Source organism: Heterocephalus glaber, unplaced genomic scaffold (assembly GCF_053883595.1).
Source record: "Heterocephalus glaber isolate CG9 unplaced genomic scaffold, H.glaber_assembly_v1.0 deba00001666, whole genome shotgun sequence".
Classification (NCBI taxonomy): domain Eukaryota; kingdom Metazoa; phylum Chordata; class Mammalia; order Rodentia; family Bathyergidae; genus Heterocephalus; species Heterocephalus glaber.
This window is the reverse complement of record NW_028258406.1, coordinates 18,198,176-18,209,835: the sequence shown is the minus strand read 5'-3', so window position 1 is coordinate 18,209,835 and position 11,660 is coordinate 18,198,176. Positions and strand designations below refer to the sequence as shown.

The 11,660-nt window shown below is 39.6% G+C and overlaps 1 pseudogene; it reads right to left on the bottom strand.

The window, feature by feature from the left end:
* Window positions 1-4,793: 4,793 nt before the first annotated feature.
* LOC101699083 (transcriptional coactivator YAP1 pseudogene) lies at window positions 4,794-6,114 on the bottom strand (annotated as a pseudogene).
* Between the last annotated feature and the right edge of the window lie 5,546 nt (window positions 6,115-11,660).

The following is an 11,660-nucleotide window of genomic DNA, read 5'->3' as shown; positions in this document are numbered from 1 at the left end:
TTGATTCCTGGTACTGGAAACAAAATAAAAACATATAGTTTTCATAAAACATTAAGTATGTGTTTATCATAAGACTCATCAGTCCTACTGCTAGATATTACCTGAGACAAATGAAAGCTTATGTTTATATAAAGATCTGTATGGAACTATTATAGTGGTTTTATTCATAATCATCAAAAACTGCAAATAAATATTCTTCTACAGGTGAATGAATAAATCAACTGTAATACAGTCATAAACAGAACATTACTCAGCAATATAAAGGAACACATTTCAAATAACTTCAACATGGATGCCAAGTGAAAGAAGTCAGATGTAAAAGCCTGGATGCTAAATGATTCCATTCATATGACATTCTAGAATAGGCCAAACTCTACACACAGAATAAAGATCAGTGTTTGTTTGGGACTCGGGGTACAGGGAAGAGTTGACTGCAAAAGGACGTGGAGACTTTCTTGGGTGAGTGAATGGCTCTGTATGTTGATTATGGTGGTGGTGACTATGTGTTTGTAACTCATAGGGCTGTATACTTAAAAGAGTGAATTTTACTATATGTGTATTAAACCTTAGTACAGCTGACAGTTTATTTATTTATTTATTTTTATTTTTTTTGGTACTGGGGATCGAACTCAGGTCCTTGCACCTGCGCAGCAGGCAGCAAAACCACTGAGCTAAATCCCCAGCCCTAGCTGACAGTTTTTAAAAAGCCAAAATAGAAAAATGCAATGTGTATTTACAGAAAGGAAAGGTCAAAATGCAGTTAAGCAGTGAAGAGCACCAAGGCAGTGCACAACTAAACTGCTCTACTTAATATCAAAAGCTGTGATCAAAAGTTGTGAAGATTATATTTTTAGAGAGGCTAACATTAGGCTGGCGTTATGGGGAGGCAGTGTTCTTCTCTCACTGGACTTTGGAGGACTCGGGGGCCCAGTGATGGACATGGCCAGGATCAATCCCGTTAAAGAGATTTAATAGGATTTTAGGCTGTCCCTAAAACCGAGTAAGAATTTAGAGGATAAAAAAAGGTGGGAGGGGCCGGAGATTTAGCTCAGTGGTTTCGCCGCCTGTTGCGCAAGCGCGAGTACCCGAGATCGATCCCCGGTACCAAAAAAAAAAAAAAAAAAAAAAAAAAAAAAGTGAGAGGTGAAGTCAGAGATATTTGGTATAAGTCACATTTTGTAGTCTGTTTTAAGTTTTCCTTTATTGTACTGTAGTTCTATTTTACTATCCCCAAGCCTGCAGCAAAGTGTAGCTACATGTTACAGCCTGGTATTAACTGTGCTTTGAAGAATTGTATGTGGGTCTGCCTTCACATAATGGAACAACCAAAAAAAGAGCATCAGCTTAGAGAAGCCTTGAGGTCAAGAAGGCGATCTTTGATCTCAGTACCCTTGGTACCTAAATAGCAACTAACGTATGGGTGCTTTATAAGTGAACACTTCAATGAAAGCTGCTCCCTTCTATATCAGTGTAACAAAATAGTTTCAATGTATTTACACAAACTAGAACATGATTTTTCCTGGAAACTTTATGATATATTTAAAACCTTATGAGCTATCTATATCTATATCTGTATCTATATATCACATGAAGCACAGGAGGTTATGAAGGCAAAAAGACACCGAGTTGACGTTTATGAATCAGATAAGAGAAATACAAATCAACCCACTTAGATCTTACGCTGATTGGAGAATCCACATATCACATTCACTTCTGCAGATTCCCAACCAGTTCAACAAAATGTACCAGTAGCTATTGCAACAGTAGAGCCTGACATAGCTTTGTAAGACTATGTCTCCTTCCTAGTTCATCCACATTTCCTGCTGGAAGGTAGGGAACCCAGACGCATAAGTCCTCTTCTGCCCAACTACAGAACTTTTCCAAGAATGCAGCCTTTTCCTCTCTTCCTCCAACCACTTCACACAGAAACATTATACTAATCAATCTGGAAGATGCTGGGATTCCCATCAAGCTGGCTATTTTGTCCTGCTTAATATATCCTTATTTTGATGACAGTTTATTTATTTGATGGATTTTCCATATCTCTTCTATTTATCTATTAAGTCAGCTTTTAACCTAAAACTTACCTGATCTCACTTCACAATTTACAGTAAAGCTGAATATATCCCTAACAATCGATTATGAATAGGTCTTCCTTTATATTCTTGAAAAATACCTAATAGTTGGAGAATAAGATGAAGTGGTGCCATTAACTGCTCCCTTCACCTATAATGCCTTCTCAGGAGCTTATTTGAGAGAGAGCCCACTGCAGTGGAGTCCATTCCTTCAATACACCCTTCCTTTAATCCATCCAGCAAAACTGTGCTGATTGGATGTGTGTGGTTCTTTTCCGATTTAAGCCTCTGGTTTGAATTCATCTAGTTTCCGTTTCCTCTTTCCTCTTGGCAGTTCCTATGTATGACATTTGAAGCTCCATGTACTCAAAACCTATTTTAAAGTTTTATGTAGTACTGTATGGTACTTATCATAGTCAAATCACAAATTTAAACCACACTGCCTCTCAGATATCCAAAGAAAATTCTCTCCCTCCCTCCCTCCCTCCTTTCCTCTCTCTCCACCCCAACACTCTATCACTGGTTGGGATGTGGGTCTATGTAGAATTAATTAAATGTTCAACATGGTTCTATTTGGACTAATCCAACAATTTACTCAGTCCCTTTAGATTGTGTTCAGTCTGTCTTGGTTGAATGTCCAGTCAGCTTTCTTCCTAGTGTGCATCTTTACTTAAGATGTCCCATGTGTATGAAGCTTATGTTGTGACTCATTCCACACTGTATCTTTGGGAAGACAGAGTCTTTGAATTCATGTGGACTCAGCATGGTGACAACGGACTAGCAAGAGATCAGAAGAGTTTGCCCACAGGAACCTTCTCCTCCCAACCCTCCTAGAGCCTGCCCAGGCTCCCAACCATACCATGTTGTCAAGTTAGTTCTGGTACAGATTTTTCTGGGTGATCTCAGTCTAAAATAGGAAGGGTGAAAGGCTGGGGAAGAGCAAAAGTATCTTTCTCTGCCTACTTTGTCCTCACTTATCTAATGTATTTTCTTTCTTCAGGATGAAAATCAAAGAGAAGAAAAACTGACATTTCACTCACTTTCTTCTCTATTAACCACTATCCTTATGGGACAGAAAGGAGATGGTTTGCCTCCATTCATTCTTTAAAATCTATAGTTTAGCTGGGTGTGGTGATACCCACGTCTAATCTCAGCACTCTGGGAGGCTGAGGTAGGAGGATCATAATTTCTAGCATAGCCTGGGGAACTTAGTGACTTAGTAAAATGGTGAATCAAAATTAAAAAGTGTAAAAATAGGGCCTGGAGATTTAGCTGCCTGCCTTGCAAATGCAAGGTCCCGAGTTTGATCCCTGATACCGCCCCCCCCAAAAGTGTAAAAATAAAATGCAACAGGAGCAACATTATGTAGCTCAGTGTGAAGACCCTAGGTTCAATCTCTAGTAACACACACAATAATTATGGTCTACCATTAGTCTTTCTTATTCTTAAAGGAGAGACACCAAGGTCTGATGTTCAAGCATATTACCTTGCTACACGAATTTATTTTGAGTGTTAGAAATGAAGTATTACACTAATCTGTCTTGGTATTTTTTTCTATATCATATGTAAATCTTCCCTCATTAACATATTAGTTGGATATTAGCTGGTGGTTAATTAAAGATTCCATTAGCCACACTCTTCTCTACTCCTTCCATTGAGAAAGAGTTTAACTTCCCTTCTTTTCAATCTGAGCTACTCATAGTGATGTTCTTGACTAATAGAATGTGACAGAAGTCACAGTATGTGACTTTCCAGGCTACAACTATAAACAGAGTTACTAACGCAGTAATTTGCCAAGGTTCCGAAAAGAACTAACCAACCAAAAACACATAAAATAAAAAAACGCCCAGAAAAATATCCACCCAAACCTATACTAGAGTGTGTGGCAATAATTAGTATATTTCAATGGAAATTCACTCATGCCTTATAAGCTCCTAAAATAAAATCAAGGTCACTATGTGACCAATAATAGTATGAAGAAGAAAAAAAATAAAAACCACTGAGGGCTGGGGATTTAGCTCAGTGGTTCCGGCGCCTGCCTCAAAAGCGCAAGGTACTGAGTTCGATCCCCGGTACCAAAGAAACAAAATAAAAACCACTGAAAATAAAACAGTCTTGGCCGCACCTATCTCTTCAAATCAGCATTATTTATATCAGGTACAACATTCTTGCCTTGTCAGACCAGTGAAACATGTTTTGCCACTGGCCAAAGGCAGCTGAAAAAACAACTACTTGAACAAACTAAATGCTGTGACATGAAACATTTGACTTCTAAGTACTTAAAATGATCAGTGAACATCTAACTGGACAAAAGAAATTACATCCATCACCCAATCAGGCTCATTTACCCAAGCCCCCAAAATAGATAGTAGTTATAGGAGCAAAAGAAACAACTCCCCCACCCCCCATTTTTTCTTCTTTAGGACCAACTGTGAAAGGGGTCAGAAATTATTAACAGTAGCAATGGACAAGGAAGAACAAAATAATGGATGAAAGAATTTTGCTGGATATTTGTTTATCTTTTTCTGTATTAGCCAGAACATTGTAACAGCCTTATTTGGAAATTTCAGGTTGCCTTAGTGACTTTTGCTGGAACAAAATACCTGACACCTGCAATTTAAAGAAGGGGAGATTTATTTTGTCCCCTAGCTTGTAGAGGTTTCAGCCCATAGTTACTGGCTCCAACATAGGGTGACACAGCAGCAGGGCATAGTAGAGGAGAAACAGCTTATGGCATGGCTAAGAAAGCAGAGCTCTATAAAGGAGAAGGGAAGGAGACAGACCCTTCCAGGCCACACGGCCAGTGTCCCACCTCCTCTGACCAGGCTCCACCTCCTAACATCACATTTAGCTATAACCTCATCAGTGGACTAATCCACTGATGAGTATCACACCCCATGATCCAGTTACCTCCCCCAAACCCCACCTATGAGCATATGAGGCTTTGGGGGGACATCTAGATATGAACTGTAATACAAGTATACATATCTTACCTTGTAGGTGCTTCATAGATTTAAAATTCAGCCTACCTGAAGGATCTATAACCATGTAAAACAGCTTTATTTAGCTTGGTGGCAACCAAAAAATTCCATGTTATTAAGGATATCAGAATTTGAAGCTTCCTGCAGACTGGGCATCAGCTCCTGTCCTTCTATTTTCATTCCATGTCCTTCCAGTGTTCCAAAGTCCGCATTTGTACCAGAATGGCTTCAAGATAGTCTGAGAAACAATTCTGCTGTGAGGGCAGGGTGCTTTGGCTGATAGTATCCTGCATCCATTTCATCAACACTGTTCAGGAGGTGAGGGACACTGTAGCTGCTCATGATTAGTCCACTGTCTGTACTCTCATCTCAAGAGTGATAGGTGCCACTGTTAAGAAATGGATCTGAGCTATATTGGTCATCATTGTTCTTAATTCCTGAGACATCCTAGAAGAAAATACTGGGCTTTGAGTACCACCATCCTGCTCTGGTATTGGTAAATGGCCATGGAAAGCTAGTGCCTGACATTTTGAGGAATTCCCTATGCTGGGATTAATATTCCCCACTGCCTGCAGAAGCAGTTCTTGCTGTTTCAACCAGAATCTTTCCTCCTCCCTCTGCTGTTGTTGGAGACACATCTGTTGCTGTTGGTTGGAGTTACTACCACCCATAAAGTCTCGCGGTGGGCTCTGGGAGCCAAGGGAGGTGGCTGTTTTATTGGAGCACTCTGATTCTGTGGTTCATGGCTTTACCAAAATGAGGGTGAAAGCCTTGGGTCCAGCTAGCCATGAGGTGGTCTTGTTCTTATGGTTTACATAGTAAATTTCTCCATCCTGAGTTATGGCTTGTTCCCATCCATCAGGAAGAGGACCTGAGGCTGAATTCATCAAATTCTGCTGCAGTGGTGGACTGCTGGAGGCCATAACATTCATCTAAGGGAGTATGGCCTTCCTGGGGTCCTGCTATGTTGTCTGATCGATGTGATTTAAGAAGTGTCTCTGGCCAGAAGATGTACCAGCCTCTTGGCTATCTCCCAGCCTCTTGGCAGAGGTACGTAGTCAGGTATCTCAAAAGAAGACTATCAGAGATGTTGAGTAGTGGGTGTAGCTTCTTGGCCAGTGACTACTTGTGCGGGGGTGGTCAGTGTCCCAGGAGAAACAGCTCCCAGCTACAGGGATTCTGGAGAAGATCAAGATGGAACGTGTTGTGAAGTTAGGGCTCCAGCAGTGCCTGCATTTGCACTCCAGCAGCTTGAAGGACTAGGAGCCACATGGGGAAGGTCTAAGGCACTTTGGGGTTCATGATGAAGCTGAAGAGTGCCTCCAGGTTGGTCTCGAGTACCCTCAGACATGCAGGAACCTAGTGGTCGGTGGGGGCCGGAGTGCTGTGGCACAGGGTAGGATGCTCTGGGAGAGGGGGTGTTGCTCGGTTACTGCAGATGGGAACGACTATCTGCTGTTCATATAGCTTTCTCAGTTAAGTGACTTTTCAAATCTTTAGTCTTTTTTTTTTTTTGGTACCAGGGATCGAACTCGGGACCTTGTGCTTGCAAGGCAGGCAGTGGAACCACTGAGTTAAATCCCTGGCCCCTCTTTAATCCATTTTAAAAACTAGGCCTTCTGTCTTCTTCTTTTGGAGTTCTTTATATACTTTAGATGTCATTTATTGTATTTGTTTTGTAAATATTTTGTTTCAGTGTGTAGCTTGCATTTTCATTTTTTCAGTTATATCTTTTGAAGAACATAACAACCAGGAACACAAACAAGCTGTGTGAGCAAGGATCTCAGACCACCAAATAATCCAGGATCCTCCCATTGGTCCACATTTATTGCTGTATGACCAAATAGTGGGACAGAAGAAAGCTCAAGCTTGGTTTATGAGTGGGTTATATCTTAAGCCCAGAATGAATGGTGGCTCCTTTACACCCTTCTTCAAAGGTGGCCATTAAAAACAGTGGTGAAGCAAATTTTCCCAATGGGCACAGAACTTTAGTCATCCATTTTGTGAGGGAAAGAAGGTATCCCAAAGGTATAACATAACATTTGACTCTATATTCAGATTTATGGGGAATGCTAAATGGCCTGACCCAAAGGTCTTGACACTGAAAGGACAAAGACAGGAGGACTGGAGAAAAGGAAATCTGAGAATTATTACCCTGACTAAGATACAGAAGAGTGACAGGATCTATAGGGAATGAGGAAGGGGACATTACCAGGACCTCTGTTGTGAGTCTTGGCCTGTCAGCCACCACAGCACAAGGCAAATTAAAGAACAGACAGGAAACGAGACTTAGAGTGGAGAGGCTGAGTCTTGGGTCCTGATCAGTGATGCTGATGGCAGCAAAGACAAAGGCCCCCAGGTGCATCCAGTATTTATTGAGTACAATTGTGGGAAGGACTAGGGAGCAGGGTATGCTTTGAAGGCATCTAGTGAAACACTGCCGAACACCTGGCATGCTGGCTCCAGGCAGGGCTGTTAGGGAGTAAGCACTGCTTATCTTGCTGGGATAGAACAAAGTGGTACTGTGACCGGGTGTAATTAGCAAGCATCCCATTGGGTCAGTGAGAAGCCATAGTTCAGGGGAAAGGGTTTTAATTGGGATTATGCTGACTTCAGCTGCTTGTAACTCAGCAGAGCCCTGCCACTTCCCAGACCAGGGCCTAGGTTTCCATGGCAGCCACTGAGGAAGGGGCTATACTTGCCTAGTCCGCCATCTGACATGCCCATTTGAGTCACAGAGAGCTTTGGTCTGCCTCCTGAGGAAAAACAATATAGCCAAATTATCAAAATCAAGAAGCAGGTGCCACTTCTAGCCTGCTGGTACTGGGCATGGATGTCTGCTACATCGATCTAAGGAATGCTTTGATAGGATCACTTTGGCTGCTAGGAGGGCAGTTAGGAGGAGGTGAACAATGGTGGTAGCTTGGATAGTAGTAGCATTAATGTAATTATTGAGAAGTGGTTGGATTCTAGATAAAAATTCAGTAGTATTTTCTATTCGATTGGATTGCAAGAAAGTATGGGACATAAGTAACTGGAAAAATATAGTTGATGTTTACTTTCAAAAGGAGCAGATTTGGGAGGAAAATCAGGAGGTAAGTGTTGGACATGATAAGCTTAAACTGCTTAATTCATGCTTTGACACATAGTGGACATTCTCACTGGGTGGTGAGCAGATGTTGAATAGCTGAGTTTAGAGTTCTGAAGAAAGAAGTGTTTGATTTGGAGGTATAAATGTGGATATAATGAGCATACTGATGATATTTAAAACCAAGAGACTAACAAGGTCACCACAGACATGGGTGCATTTAGAAAAAGGAAATTTAAAAGACCAACAAAGAAAATAAGACACCAGAAATATGGAAAGAAAACTAGAGGAGTATAGCTTTCCAGAAACCAAGTGCAGAAAGTGTTTAAAGAAGCTGATGATCTGTGTCAAATACAGCCAATAGGTCCAGTAAAATGAGAATAGAGAAGTGATCATTTGATTTAGCAATGTAGAGATCAAAAGTAACTTTGAACAAAGTTTTAATAAAATGTAGGGGAGTTAGAAAGGCTCTTTTGTGGGTATTAAAATAATAAGGAATTATGACTGGATTACTACTGGGGAGAGGAATAGTAGGCTTTAAGTGGAGTTCAAATCTTCAAGGAACAGAGGTGTATTAACCAGCTTAAAATTTAGTTGTAACAAAAACATGAAAGTGGCTTAAACAACAAAGAAGTTTGTTTCTTTCTTATGTAACAGTACCAGTGTGAAATGTCTAGGTTGGTTCTGATGCCTGGGGTCTTCTAGGGACGCAAGTGGTACAACAGTAGTTGCTTGTGAACTCCTAGGGCAATGATGGTGAATGTTTTAGAGACTAAGTGCCCAAACTGCAACCCAAAACCTACTTATTTATTGCAAAGTGCAAACACTACAATTAAAACTGAATACTGAGGCGTTCATTTAGAAAAAATAACTCACACACTTGGCTCATTGCTGACAGAGAAGGCTTTGTGCGCCCACTGTGGAATGTGTGCCGTAGGTTCAGCACTACTGTCCTAAGGGATCATCATGATCTATATAAAACAGCACTGAGACGTCTTCTGCTTACTATTTACCATCTTTATAGTGGCAATTTTTGTTATATACTTTCTTCCCTTTGGAGAAAATTTCCTAAACCTTCAACACCATGCATGAGCCAGGTTTTGAAATTACTTATCCTGTCCACTATGGTAAGCTTTCTGTAAAATTAGCACAAGTTAGAGTTCAGGGATGAAGATCATCAGATGACAGAATGCAGACATATTAAGGAGGAAAAACAAGAGCAGATCTTTCTCTATTCCATGAGAAGGCACAGAGGAAAAGTCGTCCTACCATCTCAAAAGTGTTACAAAGAAAACATGAGGTAATTTATGAGAAATTAGGTGGTAATTTACTACATAGAAACAAATTTTATTGTTATCAGTACTTACTTACGGTTTGACTAATTTCTTTCTTTCCACAGTGTTCAGTCTAGCGGTTTTAGAAATGTGGTCCACAAATACGTGGGAACCATGAAACTCTTTCAAGGTATCCATGATGCCAAAACTATTTTCATAATAGTACAACTATATTTTATATTTTGTTTTGGTTTTATTCCATGTTGGTATTTGCACTGATAATTAAAAGCAGTGGTAGTAAAATTGTTCAACTTAGCAAAAATCAAGAATATGACACCAAACCATAAGGACAGTAACTGAATTTTTCACTATGGTACACAAGCAATATAAAAAGCAGGCTCCTTTCTACTTAAGATTTTCTTTAATGAGGCAGTAAAAATTAATTTCATTAAAACAACCTATGAAAACATGTCTTTTTAATATTCTATGTGGTGAAATGGGAAGTAGAGTATTCATAAAACACTTCTTACTGCAGTTGAACGATGATAGATGTCTTATGGAAAAGTGATTGTGCTATTGAGTTGTGAGCTGAGCTGGCTGCTTTTCTCATGGAAGAACATTTTTATTTCAAAGAGGGACTGACAGACAAACTGGTTTTCAAAATTATCTGTTTGGTAGGCTTTGTCTCAAAAATTAATAAGGTGAGCCCGTCATATCAAGGTAAACAAGTGACATTATTTGCATCAAAATGGTATACCTCAACGTTTTAAGTAAAAATTAGAATTTTTGAAAACCTATCTACCATCCTGAGCTTGACCAAGGTCCCAATATTTAAAAGCTTTTCTGATGAGACAAGTGGTCATTTTAAAGAATACCATTTTTGAAAATCTCACAATGAAATGTGTCCACATTGGCAAGATCTATATAACTCAATGAGCCTAGTACATTTCCCCCCAGATGATCAATACAGATGGATGCAAAATCATTCATGGGTAAGGATCTACTCAACATTCATAATAGACCAGTGGATTTTAAAATAATGGAAGATGAGAAGTTCCTTGATCTGGTTTCAGATTCTACAATGCATCAAATTTTTAAGGAACTACTACTTGTCAAAGAAAAATATCTGTAATTATCTGAAAGACTACATATTCCCTCCTTTTTCAACTATTTTCTTCATATACTTTAACTAAAACACACATTGCAGCAGATTGAATGTACGAACAAATATGAGGATTTAGGTAGCTTTTCTTAGAGCTATTTGTAATAAGCTCTTTGGGGTCTTCAATGAATTTAAGAGGTGTAAAAGGATCCTGAGAGCAAAAAGTTTGAGAATTTCTGGCTCAGCTATCTGGCATTTCTAGTCTTACTTACTTATAATGATTACAGCCTTTCCTTATTTGGAGTTCTTAATGCTTACCAGGACCCAAGCCAGAAAGCACTGTTACTATTCATAGAAGATAGTGTGGACACTGGAGCATTTTCCTTAACTTTTATATCCTTCACTTAAGGTGCTAATGGGTCAGAGATTAGAATTGCTAGTCTCTATGCCCTGTAGCCAAAGGGAAGCTATCCTCTTTTAATATTAATAAGATTAATATTTTCATAAAACTATCTGGAACTGTCTTATGAAGACTTTTTAGATAAGCTTTCCTAAAACAGGAAGAATTTAAAGGTATACTTAGAATTAGGATTTAACCACAATTTTGATTTGCCATATTCCAGTTAAAGCATAATGTTGCCCATTTATAAAAACTGAATTATTTGCCTAGTCCTAGATCCTGGACATTTTAAAATATTTTATCTAAAAGTTTATAGTTTTATGTTTCACCTTTAAGTATGCAAACCACTTTGAGTTGACTTTCTTTTCTTTTTTTCTTTTGAGACAGGCTCTTGCTTTATAGTTCAGGCTGGCCTTGCACTCACTATGTAGCCCAATCTGGCCTTGAACTTGTAGTGATCTTCCTTCCCCAGCCTCCTAAGTGCTGGGATTCCAGGCATATGCCACCACGCCCAGATGTACTTTGAGGTGATTTTTGTATAATATGAGAGGCGCTGATGGAAGTACAAGTACTCTGGCACTATTTGTTTAAAAGACTATCTTTGAGGCGGGGATTTAGCTCAGTGGCACCACGCCTGCCTCACAAGCATAAGGTCCTGAGTTCCAACCCCGGTACCAAAAAAAAAAAAGACTATCTTTTCTACGTTGAATTGTTTTTGCCTCTTTGTAAAAAAAATTAGT